Source organism: Cydia pomonella, chromosome 2, assembly GCF_033807575.1.
Source record: "Cydia pomonella isolate Wapato2018A chromosome 2, ilCydPomo1, whole genome shotgun sequence".
NCBI lineage: Eukaryota > Metazoa > Arthropoda > Insecta > Lepidoptera > Tortricidae > Cydia > Cydia pomonella.
Genome location: NC_084704.1, coordinates 20075270 through 20088873, shown reverse-complemented (window position 1 = coordinate 20088873; position 13604 = coordinate 20075270). Strand labels below are relative to the sequence as shown.

Here is a 13604-nt window from a genome sequence, read left to right as displayed (position 1 = left end):
AGTTAATTAAAATAAATTTTATGGTCCATTTTTCAATATTTTCGTAAAAAACGTAAACGGTGGCCAATAGCAAAAAACGTTGTTAAACGTAAATAATGTACATATAATTTTCTACAAAAAAGAAACAGTACACTTTTTGAAAGGATTATTATACTCGTAATAGTTTCAGTCACCATTCAGTAAACTTAACTTTAAACTCTTCTTCATTGGTATACTATGAGATTAAAAATTAATAAATATGCGAGTTAAAAATAAGACTACTATAACCTATCGATGTCTTTTCCTCCGCCTCTCGAAAATTACCATACAACGACGAGGGTCGATAACGTTCAATTGTTGATGAGGCCGCCAGTTACTTGGAAACGGTGGCACAACGCACTGACCGATCGTTATGGACGCCACGCTTATCAATCGATTGGTAAAGTAATTAGTTATTATTTGAGGACATATCTAGTTGACGATCGATGCATTTTAACTACAGTATTCCTGTTAACTATATATGTTAGGCTTGTTATTGGACAAAAATATTTAAATGGTTCGGATTCTTAGCAGTATATACCGGGTCACTGTTAATTCGACCTATTCCTTGAAAGAGGTTATTTTACAGCTTATTTACAATGTTTTTAGCCCAGTTGACCAAAGGTCTATTCAATGGTTTTCGAGTTATTCAAGTTTTTAGTTTTTTCGAAGAAACGCCATTTTCCGACCTAAGAATGGCGATTATAAAGAAACTACAACATTTAAGATGCTCAATACTTGTTTTTCTTGTAGCCAGTTAACAAAAAATTACTTTACAGTACATATGGGGCTACTTTATAGCACTAGTGCGAGAAGTAGCATATTACGTTACTGTGTCGAACATTTAAAGGGCCATATGTACTGTAAAACGTTGTACGATACATGTGCGAATAGGTAATTCGCAACTCGTGTCGATTTAAAACACTCCCTTCGGTCGTGTTTTAATTTATCGCCACTCGTTTCGAATTTCCTATTTTTCGCACTTGTATCGTAATGTACTATTAAATAAAGAATCATGTTAAAAATTATCGTCACTTTAAAAATAAAACGTTATAAATCACAAGTTAAAGTATTTTTTTTTTTACATTTTTTTTTTAAATCAAAGTCGATTACTCAAATAAAAGTGTACAATACTTCTCGTAAAAATTACAAAAATTACACTTTTGTTTTGTTTGTGCTCAAGTGTTAAAAGGGCTCTTCGTGTTGGTTTTTCGCTCCACGCACGCCTCCCAATCATTCGATATACCATTGTTCCGTGATGGGTAAAGACGTTGGGGGTGATATGGAGGGGAAATGTGATTAGGTTTGACTAGGAAGGGCAAAAAACATTAAATTCGTGTGACGAAATTTATGGATGATCCCTAAGTATCCATGACGATTGAAGATTGACGCGGCGTTTTATGGTGGATGTTAGTCCTCCTTATCTACTAGACTCTGCTTTTGTCTAAGAGATGCACAAATATTATATAGATAGCTGGAATCAAAGAAAACATTCTTCCATTGTTCAACTTTCCAACCTACTTCATATCACCATATTAAAAATAGCTTGTGTAAAAGCAATGCATGATTTGTTCAATCCAAATAAAGAGCGATAGTCATTTTGAATACCTAAGATTTTCACTTTAATAATGTAAAAGGCAATTCTTAGTCTGGTTGAATGTCAAATCAAGAAGTTAAGTCACGTAGCGTAGCTCGTCCCAAGTTGGCTAATATTTTTTTGTATCAATTTCTAAGGAAAATTTATTAAAATAATAGAGAATGATTCAAATTCATAATAAAATTCACTAGATAATCAAATTGGATCTAAATTGACATAGTTATTTAAAAGTGTACGATGGACTAATTTTTGTTAACTAGGAACGTCTGCGCAGCGAGCTATACTACCAATTATACAGTGAAAATGGATATTTTTTTATACATTATATTGCGATATTTATTCTGTGTATTTGAGTGAGTAGGTATAGACTAATAGTCAATATATAGTCTCCCTCACGATTTTCGTAGACATCTCTTCTAAATACCTAAAACTGGTATGGATGTGTTCCTCGTTATCTTCAGAATACGAGTTGACCGGTTTTAGTTTATGGAGGGGGGGGGGGGGGGGGTTGAAATACAGGGGGAGACAGATGGCGGCCGACTCTCATTGATATTTGGTCACATTTTGAGTGCTATGGGACCGATTGGTTCGTTTGAGGTGTCGTTTGGAAGATAATTAAACGTACTATTATTGTTTCTTAATAACCGTAGTCGTTTACAAAATATTTGAGAATATATGATTTTTTACCATGCATGGATGGCATAAGTACTGAAAAAGCATGCTTCTAACTCATGAAATTATAAGTTTACCGCATTTAATGTACAAAATATACGGTAAATTTCATTAGCTTCCCAAATATATAAGTTTTATTGGTGTATGATATTACATGACCAAATAATGATGAATTTTATTCTGCATGGGTCACTACGCACCGTCACATAAATGGTGGCCGACCTTCGTCGATATTCCGTTATTTCTTGTGTTCCATTTTACTGGTCAATTCGTGTGATGTGTTGTTTCTAAATATATAAGTTATATTGGTGTATGATATTACATAACCAAGTAATAAATAATTTTGTTAGCATGGGCACTACGCACCTTCATGTAAATGGCAGCCGGCCATCGTTGGTTTTTTCATTATTGTTCCGGTTATATTTTACTAATCAATTCGTGACGTTATACCATTTGAAAACATATTAAATGTACTCATAATTCCCGGTTGTTTGAAATCTGAGCCGTGAAATGAACAACTTTAAAAAATTTAAAGAAAATGTTACATTTTTACCTAAGAGGTTTGCTTAGTGACTGATAATTTGAGAAAAAGTCAATATAGTAAATATAGGGTAAAAGTATTCAGAATAAAAATTATATATTAGGTTTCTAAAATTACCTTTAGATGTTGTTACCATACAACTATAAACATTATGCCAGGACTAATTTCGTCAAGCAAGTACAAACGGCGCGGGCGGGTGCCTCGGCAGACCAGCAGCATTCTATTATTATTTGACAGTACATTTATACAGTTCCCAAATGTGAGGTGCTGTTATTCGAGTAGAATATCGATAAGATGAGTGGTTTTGTAGAGTACATTTAGTAATTAAACAGTCTTTTTTGTTTTTCATCACTTACGTTTAAACAAATAGTTCTAGTTTCATAACTTCGTTGAATTTGTAGCTTCATGATTGCAAGACGACTGCAGATATAGGACTGAAAATCTGTGTTCTGTGTCCTTATTTGACTCACGTCTACAAATAAAATATTTTCGAACCCACTCCGCTGTTATTAATTTAAAATCGCCTTCATTATCCGAGGCTTGTGAGGTTCATAGTGATATTTGTAGGGCGCCAAATAACCTAGCGGGTAAGCAATGTAGCTGGTGGCAAGGCGTTAAATTTCCAAGTCATTGGTTGTAGGTTGAAACATCAGCTCATACCAGTGATGAATGTGGATCCTGGGCTCCTTTGATCAAACCTGGAATACGCTAAAATGAGGAGGACTGGTCACAAAGTTTATTAATTAGAACATCTTTCATTCATCATTAAATATTTCATAATAAAAGTCACCCCATATTAAAATAAAAAAAACCTCCTTCATCGTGTTTCTAATGTGACAAATTTTCATCGTTTTCAACCCTCTTTAAGTTCTCTTTTGCAATATTATTTATTCATGAACAATTTGCGATGCAATCAGGTTAGATATGAGGCTCTCACAATGTCGAAATAAAATTTGACTTTGATAAAATGCGATTAACAACTTCACGTTCCGCTTATGCAGCCAACAAAGTTTTTCTTATGCTAATGTTGAAATGGTTATTTAAAGAAAATCTTGTGATAAATTATATGTATAATTAGTTACCTACCACAACACACGGTTTAGTATCAAATGTAAACTTTTAAACACTAAGAATATTAAAACTTCATGTGAGTATGTAGTCTATACGGAAAGAAAAGAGTTGTAGAATGTATTATATATTATATCCCATACATTTTACGACTCTTCTCTTTCCGTATAGACTCTACCTGAATGAACGTGATTAGTTAAGGTTAATATCACAATATCATCAGTCAAAGCATGTAGACATATTTATCTAATCACCTGCAGCTTTATGCAGCCCTCCATATCAATTTTGTTGCCAATTTCAATACACATACAAAAAAATAACGAAGCACTTTATTTTGATTGAGGAAAAATTACAAATTAAATGAATTTAAAATAAAATTAATGAGTGAAAATATAACCTATGAAATCTAAATGACAAAGTCAGTAAGTTGACAGCAAATAGGCTGGTGCCGCTATCAAATTCGAACATAAAGCATGAGGCAAATCAAACCTAAATATAAATAAACCTGTGCGTCTAGCTCAGCTCGCCTCTCGCTTGGTTAACAACGTTAACAACCAAGGGATGCAACGGTGCCTTTTACCCGAGTCAAACAATATGCTTCTTTGATGCGTGCTTGCTTTAATGTATTAAAAGTAATATTTTTTCCTTAGGACTTAGAGACTGCATATCTGGAGATAGATAATCCATAGCGAAAAACATTTCGATGGCAATATATGAAAAAAAATTTTTTTTTTTACTTACTCGTTATAAAACTGGCAAATAGTCAACGGTGTTTCTCATACAGCCTATACTGCATAATTAAGCTTTAGAAAATTTTAATACTTAATAACTATTGGATGAGTAAAATAAGCAATTTTATCTTATGTTATACTTTGTTCACATGAATAATGTCAAATAACTTTAAAAACCCATTTAAGTAATATCGTAATAACATTTAACTGTAGCTGTACGTCTTTTTACTATGAAGGGGAGACTTATTGCGATAATTCAAAACCGGCTTAAGTGATCATGTTCGCTATAGTAATTTAATGTCTTTCCTAAGTCTTTTTAATATATTTTCACGATTTTTGTTTTCATATTTGTTAGACCCATGCTTTAGAAGTAAAGGAAGGGTGGGGCACATTTTTTTCTTTCGGAGCGATTATTTACGAAAATACTCGATTTGATAGACCTATCCAATGATACCTCACACTATAGGGTTGAAGCGAACAGACAGAGTGACAGACGGACATGGCCAAACCATAAGGGTTCCTAGTTGACTACAAAACCTTATAAATTAAACGAGAAACGTAATATATAAGAGCTGCGGTAGACAGTACAACTTTGTACCATTTGTCGTTGAAATTCTAGGTTCATGGGGTCCCAGCGCTCACAAGTTTATTGCAGAAATCGCGAAGCGTCTGGTTGACGTGTAACTGGTGACCGAAGAGCTGGCGGCTTCCCTGCACAACGCTAATACGTTGCGATACAACGAGGAAATGCCGCCAGCTTGCTACAATGCCTTAATGGCCCATCTTAGATTTAAGCTAGTTATTAATACTTTAGTATTTGTGCAGTTACTGTAATACCTTTGTATATAATAATTTAAATAAATTTAAAATAAAAAAGGAAGAAAAAAATACTTTAAAATACTTACATATCCTTCTACGACCCTCGATCGACTTCTAGGAATGTCCTCACATTCCTTATACGGTTAAACTAAGTATGTTTCTCAAACGACCACATACCTTTATTTCATTATCCTCCCTTGGTCACTGAAAATCCAGGCTTACAGCTTTATTCGTGATGAAGTTAGAGGGGGTCGAAAATGCCCTGAATGGCTTCGAGGAAAGAGGGTACTGTTGTGCCTCCTGTGTTTGTTTTGTTTGCTTGTCAGTGTGTCACTACTGTGCCCACAGATATGAAGGCAATACACATGGTCCTGACTATGAATGATATAGGCATATTATTGCCAAATCTGATGGTAGCAAGAATATTTTGTGTTAATGATATGGTTCATAGCGCAACTATCACAGGGTTTAGCCACGACTTGTCAGGTTACCTTTCTCAATCCAAAAAACGTGTGTATTCGGGCGTATAACCTCTAATACTAAAAACACTGGCCACTATGTCATTTGACAAGATTTTAAAAAGCACCCTGACGTCCCGCATAACTTTCAGTTGTAAGATAAATGGCCGAGCAATGTGACTAAAATTTTTGTAATTCTTTTGTGTTGTGTGTTTTTTATATTTTATGTAGTCTTTTTGATTTAAAATCTCGTTTGAGATTGTGCGAAATTTTAGTGTTAATATTGTTCAGGTGACATAAGTTTCAACGATTATTCTGTCCTATTTGGATATATGAGAAATAATTCGTCGTGTAAAGGTAAGCATAGGATTTTATAGTATAATCTATTCAAGAATTGTTTGACATGATGCTAACGGCCACTTTCTATCACCGCACCGCTCGCCGTCGGCAGGGTGTTCATACCCCTACCCCACTACCCTACCCTACCCTACCCTACCCTAGAGCCTAAATGGTCGCGCACTGTGCGGTTTAAGAGGAATTTCCTCCCGCGGACGCTCCGGCTGTGGAATGAGCTCCCTGCCGAGGTTTTCCTGAGGGTATACAGTATGGGGTTCTTCAAAAATGGAGTGTACAGGTTTTTAAAGGGTCGGCAACGCGCATGTAACACGACTCACTATTGGTTTAAAGCGATTTTTTATAAGTATTTTTTTAGGTTTGTATTTTAATCACTTTGTTATGATTAATTGATGTACGTATCCATGCCAAATAGCAGCTTTCCAGCACTAATGATCATGGAGAAAAGCCGCGGACGGATAGACAGACGAACATGGTGAATCTATAAGGGCTTCTAGTTAACTATGGAACCCTAAAAATGTGAAGAATATGCTTTGCAGTCTGAAACTTTCTATGTACGAACATAGAAATAATAAATTTTAAATATTTATAACATTAAATACTTTTGATTTTTATTAATACCCTAAATTCAAAACTGCAAACATTAAAGATAGTCTTAATTTATAAAGTTTCAAAGCCAATGATGATGTTCTCCAAAATAATTGAAATCTTATCGGTCGAAACGTCAAGCTCATTTATAACTGATTAATATCTTCTAATCGTTTTGTAAAGAAAAGTGATGACAGATGTTTCCTGGGATCAAATAATGAATAAAGAGGCAAAGCACCCTCTGGCAAGAAGTTGAGTTTAGCTGATACGGAGCGTTTCACTCCTTTAGGGTGCGATTATATAGAGGAGGAAGGTAGTAATAATTGTGAGCGATTGTTAAAAATAAATAATATACATCGTGTTCTTGTTTTCGTTAATTTCAAGGGTGCATTCCTGGGCTTAACTTAAATTATTTTCTCAAAGATCGATAGTCTAATATGTTTTGGAGAAAAAACAATAAATTATTTTTATTTCATTAAGCCCCTACGAATGCGTACACCCGCCTTAGGGCTAGTTCCATATTGTTAAGTATTTAATACAAGTTTATGACATTTGCTGCAAGTACATCTAAAACGATCGATGTTCTAAATTGATATGTCATAGTTTTTAATTGGTTGGTTGACTTAAGTAGGTTGACCTAATACTGCTCATATTACAACAATCCTATATGCAGCATTTAATTATATTTCAGGAAAAATATAAACAAAATACAAATATCGAAAATTAACTATGCCGTTCAGTTTCCTTAAACGTACTTAGAAATATCCGAAGATAACGGAATTAACTAAAAACACGGTGTTTATAGGTAGTATAATTTATTTCCCAAATTTACAGTTATTATTTTATTCTGATCTCGCTCCGCTTATGTTTAAGGGTGCAGCTTAACACAGGCGCTTATACAGGGTGATTACCGTACGCTAGTGTCAGCGTTTCTGGCTCATCTCTCGTTAGCGTACGGATGTGGGGTTATAATGACGTATGTCCTAGCACTGAACGAAGACGTCGCCGGTGCTGGTTGAAATGATTTTAAATACTTTTCTCATTTACGTACCTAATTTTAATAAAAGTGACTAGTTCATAAGGAAAGCCGAAGTTAACTAAATTAAGGTTTGTTTTGTGCGATATCTTACTTCATTCCTTAATACCTACTATTTTAATTACGAGTAAGTCGAAAACTGTTGTATGAGCGTTAGAATAGAACTACTGAATTGTTGATGTTTTATTGTACTCATAGAATTTAAGTTTGTCTGCCTAAGTAACTGTAGTTAATAATAATACCCATTGAGTGGTGCTTTTTCGAGTGGCTGCCGCGCTGAAGCGGTAAGCCGATTAAAAACCCCGATGAGACTTATATGTCCTTACACATTGCTCAGCAGACACGCCAACGTCATCTTAAAATTCCATAAATTGAAGTTGAATCCTTTAGCCGTTCAGATGCCTATAATAAGGCCTTCCGTTCCGTTGAGTTTTGAGTCTTTATTTTGACTACTGAAAATTGCATTTTGTGTTGGCAAGTTTTGATGATAAATTAAAACTAGTGGCTCTGTGAGCTGTAAACTTCGCGTTTACCCGTGGCTCCCACATTTTGAAAAAGATTGAAAACTTAATCTAAAAAAAACTATATATAGGCTGCGGTGACTGCTTACCATCAGGCGGGCCGTATGCTTGTTTGCCACTTTCGTGGTATAAAATGTTTAACATTATGCATTTACTCAGTTTGTATAAGATTGTTTTTAATAAAATAAAACAAAATATTATCCAACCCACTCTCCAAATTTTACGAGAGTCGGTTGAAAATGAGACTTGTACACGAGTACATATGAAATAATTTCGTGGCGCTACGTCGTAGCCAATAACATGGGTTTCCCGGAAATGTTTCGTAGTGCAGTGAATAGCGCTGAACGGGTTAAGTTTGACTACTCATTTGTTATGGTTTTAAATAATACAGTTAGTAATATAACAACAAAGAAATGATTTTTGATAGGATTAACAACAACGCTTTTATATTTTGTATATGTTGTACAAAATTTGTTCCCGTATGTCTTATCTAAAAGGCAATGTGAGCTTCTAGCGAGGAAATGCCTTGTTTTCTATATCGCATAATTTGCAAGCCTGCTGCATGGAGAAAGACTCGAGAATTAATTTAGTAAGCTTCTTAGATTTAGGCTCATTTATTTATTAATAATATATGTCAAGAAATGGTGTATTTATTCATGAATCATGATACGTTTACAAAGCACCGTGACCTGTCAGCGCATGTAAAAAATGTACGCTTAATTATCAATATTGGTTTGACATGTATCTGACGTGTGTCTGACGTCAGTCGCAGGGTGACCATTTCATTGCGGGCGCTTTACAGACATAAAACGTTTTACTCGCAAGCACTATAACTTTACTTACACAGTCCCTAATATTACCAATCATTGACTCCGCAGATGTGTGTTGAACTAACATTACACAGGCATCGCTGTCCAAACTTGATCGTCTCCTTAACAATTGCATTAAATTCGTTTTTAACCTCTGCAAATATGATCATGTCTCTGCTTTTCACCGGAAATTCCGATGGCTCCCAATTCGTGAACGCAGGTCATTGCAAGTTATCTCAGGTTTAAATTTGAGTTTATAACAGCCCCTCCTGGTTCTGGCTGTCCTCCCTCATCGGGCTGGATTCTTGTCCAACTCATTCATCTGTGAGGCAATTCTTCTGTGGAATGCTCTCCACACACTCATTCTTAATTTTTGATTGTATCTTTACCTGTCCCTTATGTACAATAAAGTGTATACAGGGCGACTTCAAATTGGTAATACAAAATTAATGTTTTACACACATTTTCCCTTAACTAATCCCCTTAATTAAGTCTCATGCTATTAAATTAAGCAAAAGTATTTTTTTCTTAATTTTTAATTTATCCCTTTTGTTTAGACTTCACATGGTTATCCTACCATCATAATTAACAAAGAAGTTTAGAGAATTTCAAATGAACACTTTCCTCTTTGGTTATCAATCACCTGTCACGGTATTTATGAAGAAAACGTGTTTTGATTAGTAATTGTCACTTGTCAAAGAAAATAATATTTTCCGTGAGATTTTAATTTCACAATTAAATTAAAATGCCTCGACGTTATCCGTATACTAATGTTCAAAAAATGGATATTATTTTACTTCACGGAGTACTGTGCAAACTCAGGCATTATTTCACGAACGATACCCTGATTGCCCAACACCTACACGTGTATTAATAAACAGTACCATCCAAAATTTACGAGACTATGGTCAGTTTATGGTTCCAGTACATGCTCACGCACAAGGCAGGCGCCCGCGGTATTCACCAGCTTTTCGGAGAAGAGTGCTCGAGTTTTTTAACCGCAACCCAGAAGCCAGCACAAGGGATGCTGCTGCGAGATTCGGCACGAGCCAATTGTTTATTTGGCGGCTAATGAAAGCTGAAGCAAAATATCCCTTTAAATTTCAAAGGGTACAGGATATTGTATTGGCTGATTACCCTAGAAAAGTTATTTTTGGGCGTTGGCTGCAGCAAAACTTACACTTAAATATCCTATGGACCGACGAGGCAACTTTTACAAGAGTCGGCCTCTTTAACGTGCACAATGAACACTGGTGGGCTGATCTGATCGTGATGCAAATCCTCAAGTAACTCGGCGAGGCTCTTACCAAACTCGTTTTTCTGTAAACGTTTGGGCAGGCATTCTGAATAATTGTGTGATTGGACCGTATTTTATTAACGGCAACTTAAATGGACCGAAACATGAAGATTTCCTGAGAAACGTGTTACCGATTTTGCTACAAGAGGCGCCGGAACAAAATTTGGAGAATCTCTTTTTCCAGCAAGACGGTGCACCAGCACATTTTGCTCTAAGTGTGCGAAATTATTTGGATAGAATATTCCCTGGCAGATGGATTGAACGCAACGGCCCAGTCGCATGGCCGCCTCGAAGTCCCGATCTGACGCCACTCGACTTCTTTTTGTGGGGCGAAATTAAAAGGAGAGTGTACGCACGGGAATCAAATACTATCGATGAGCGAACTTCGCCAAAAGATAATTGAGGCATTTAATTCTGTAAAAGCCAATTAATTTATTTTAGACAGACTCAAAATCAACCATAGACGGCGGGCCGACTTATGTGTCAGGGAAGGCGGTGGTCATTTTGAACACATCTTAAAATACGCTTAGGTAGGTTCCCACTTAAACTTTTAAAGGGTCATGGTGTTAATAAACTTGATATGCGTTTTAAAGTGTTTCATTCTTATAAATAATTATTGCGGTAAAGAAGAGAAAATTTCGAGTTTGTATTAATCGGTAGATTAGGTACAATAATAAATGATTTTAAAAAATAATTCGGCTTATTATTACCATAAATTTATCAGGGTACTTAAAACCTCATCAAAACAATTTAGTTACACGAGTGTCACTTGTAGTGATATCAATGATAACGTACATTGCCGATAATATCGAGTGACAACTAGGTATGACAGTTAGATATTTAATGTAGAGTAACCACACTTTGGGACTTTAATTATTGGTTTTGTTAGAAAATTTGGGAGAATTAATGAGAAAGTTTGGTATTAACTGAGCCACAATCAAGTGTTTTGTATTACCAATTCGAAGTAACCCTGTACATACATACATACGTACACTCACACTAGGTACAAAATTAATAATAATAATAAAATTCTTTATTGTGCACTACTAGAGAATTTTTTTGATGAGTTGTATTTTTCGACATTTGTTTTCGGGAAATTAGATTTTTAATGATTGTGTAAGGAGCTAAGGAGGGATTTCTAACACCAAACAATACAACAACAAGAGTACAATGCATCCCTCTACTTTCTATCATTAACTAGATATGGATGCTTAAATATCGATATTTGTATGCCGGAATCGAGATTTTTATGGCATTATTCAGCCATTTGTAAGGCGCTGTTGATATGTAGGATATTTTTTCGACATTGTATGGCAGTATATACATTATTATGGCACTAGACAGACATTTAAAAGACCCTGACGTATTTGTATGTCACCTTTTCAACATATATATGGCATTGTATCATTAATTAAATATAATAGATAAACAACACACCAGATTTAGGGAGGTTTCTTTGAGCCATAACAAAAACAGTACCGCACAGGACAACCACAAAAAGGCTTTAATAAATAACGTATTTTTTTTATAAATAATTAAATCAATTCTCCAAATAATTATCTTTATAGGTACAGGTATTAAGTTTTGTTAATACGTTGCCTACGTCCAAACTCTTGTTTCTTTTTTGCTACGTGTCCCGCGTGCATTGCACATACAGCGGAAGTATGTATACTTAAGGAACCAAAGTGTATTTTTTTATTAGTTAAATATACCCATAGTAATACTATAGACTCAATTTACTTTGGGACAGCAAAAAATGCTCATATGAAAATCGACCCGTCACATTTAATTGCAGTCATTTTTGGGGCCAAGGTCATTCTACTTTTTATTGCAGATGTTTACTGTTGCAAAGTATGGTTAAATCTTAAAATTTATTATTATTTATAATATTCGTTAAGAGTTTTAACTTACATTAGCTACTGAATTTACATATGCACAGAATAGGCCTCAATATTTAACTCTTGGTTTTTTTTTACTCGGTATTCATAGTCTGGAGTAAGCAAATGTACAACTATGTTACCGTCTCCGTTGCTTTACTTATAATGTCAAATTTGTTACTGATAAAATATATATAATAAATAACCGGCCAAGAGCATGTCGGGCCACGCTCAGTGTAGGGTTCCGTAGTTACTCTTCCGTCACATTAAGCTAAACTGGAGCTTAAAGTATAGTAAATTGTTAACCAAGGGATGAAACGGTACCTTTCACCCGAGTTAAACAAATAGGCAAATTTGCATAATCAGTACCTAATTAAAGTAAGTCTTTTTACTATGAAGGGAAAACTTTTTGCGATAACTCAAAAACAGCTAAACTGATCATGTCCGCTATAGTTTTCATTTAATGTCTTTCTTAAGCTCTACTTCCACGATTTTTTTCATATTTTTTGGACCTATGGTTCAAAAGTTAGAGGGGGGGGGGACACATTTTTTTATTCTTTCGGAGCGATTATCTCCGAATATATTCACTTTATCAAAAAATGTTTCTTGATAACCTATTAGTTTTGAAAGACCTTTCCAACGATACCCCACACTCTAGGGTTGAAGCGAAAAAAATAATTCACCCCCACTTTACGTGTAGGGGAGGTACCCTAAAAAAAATTAAATTTTTAGATTTTATTGTACGACTTTGTCGGCTTTATTGATTTATATATCCATGCCAAATTTCAGCTTTTTAGCACTAACGACCACGGAGCAAAGCCTCGGACAGACAGACAGACAGACAGACAGACAGACGGACATGCCGAAACTATAAGGGTTCCGTTTTATGCCATTTGGCTACGGAACCCTAAAAACGAATACAATATTTTTTTGCCTTCGTTACAAGGGTCTTTAGTGTGGCATTAAAATTTGCTTTATATCAATATACAATAAAATAAAAAAAAAACATAGTTTATAAATATAAAAATCTAATACCTTCTTCTGGGGACAAATATACCTGCAGTAAAAAATGAGTTACATACTAATCAACTAATCATGTAACAAGTACATGTTACACCATTTTTAATTACAAGTTATAATCGGTTACTTTTGTATTTCCCCTGGTTTACGTGACAGAAAAGTTTATTGAAACAAACAAAGTTTATTGAAATATTCCTA

The 13604-nt window shown here is 34.9% G+C and overlaps 1 protein-coding gene across 8 annotated transcripts in view; it reads left to right on the top strand.

Moving 5' to 3' along the window:
• Nucleotides 1-13604, top strand: part of LOC133534604 (CUGBP Elav-like family member 1) — a 506026-nt gene that overhangs the window by 10927 nt on the left and 481495 nt on the right. Inside the window, exon 1 of one of the 8 annotated variants that reach the window (XM_061873793.1) lies at nt 6061-6261. The exons of 5 other annotated variants lie outside the window; for them this stretch is intronic. The gene's annotated coding sequence lies outside the window, so the exon portion shown is untranslated. Of the gene's footprint in view, nt 1-6060; nt 6262-13604 lie in introns of those variants that run through there. 2 more of the 8 variants (XM_061873799.1, XM_061873788.1) reach the window with 2 other exon arrangements.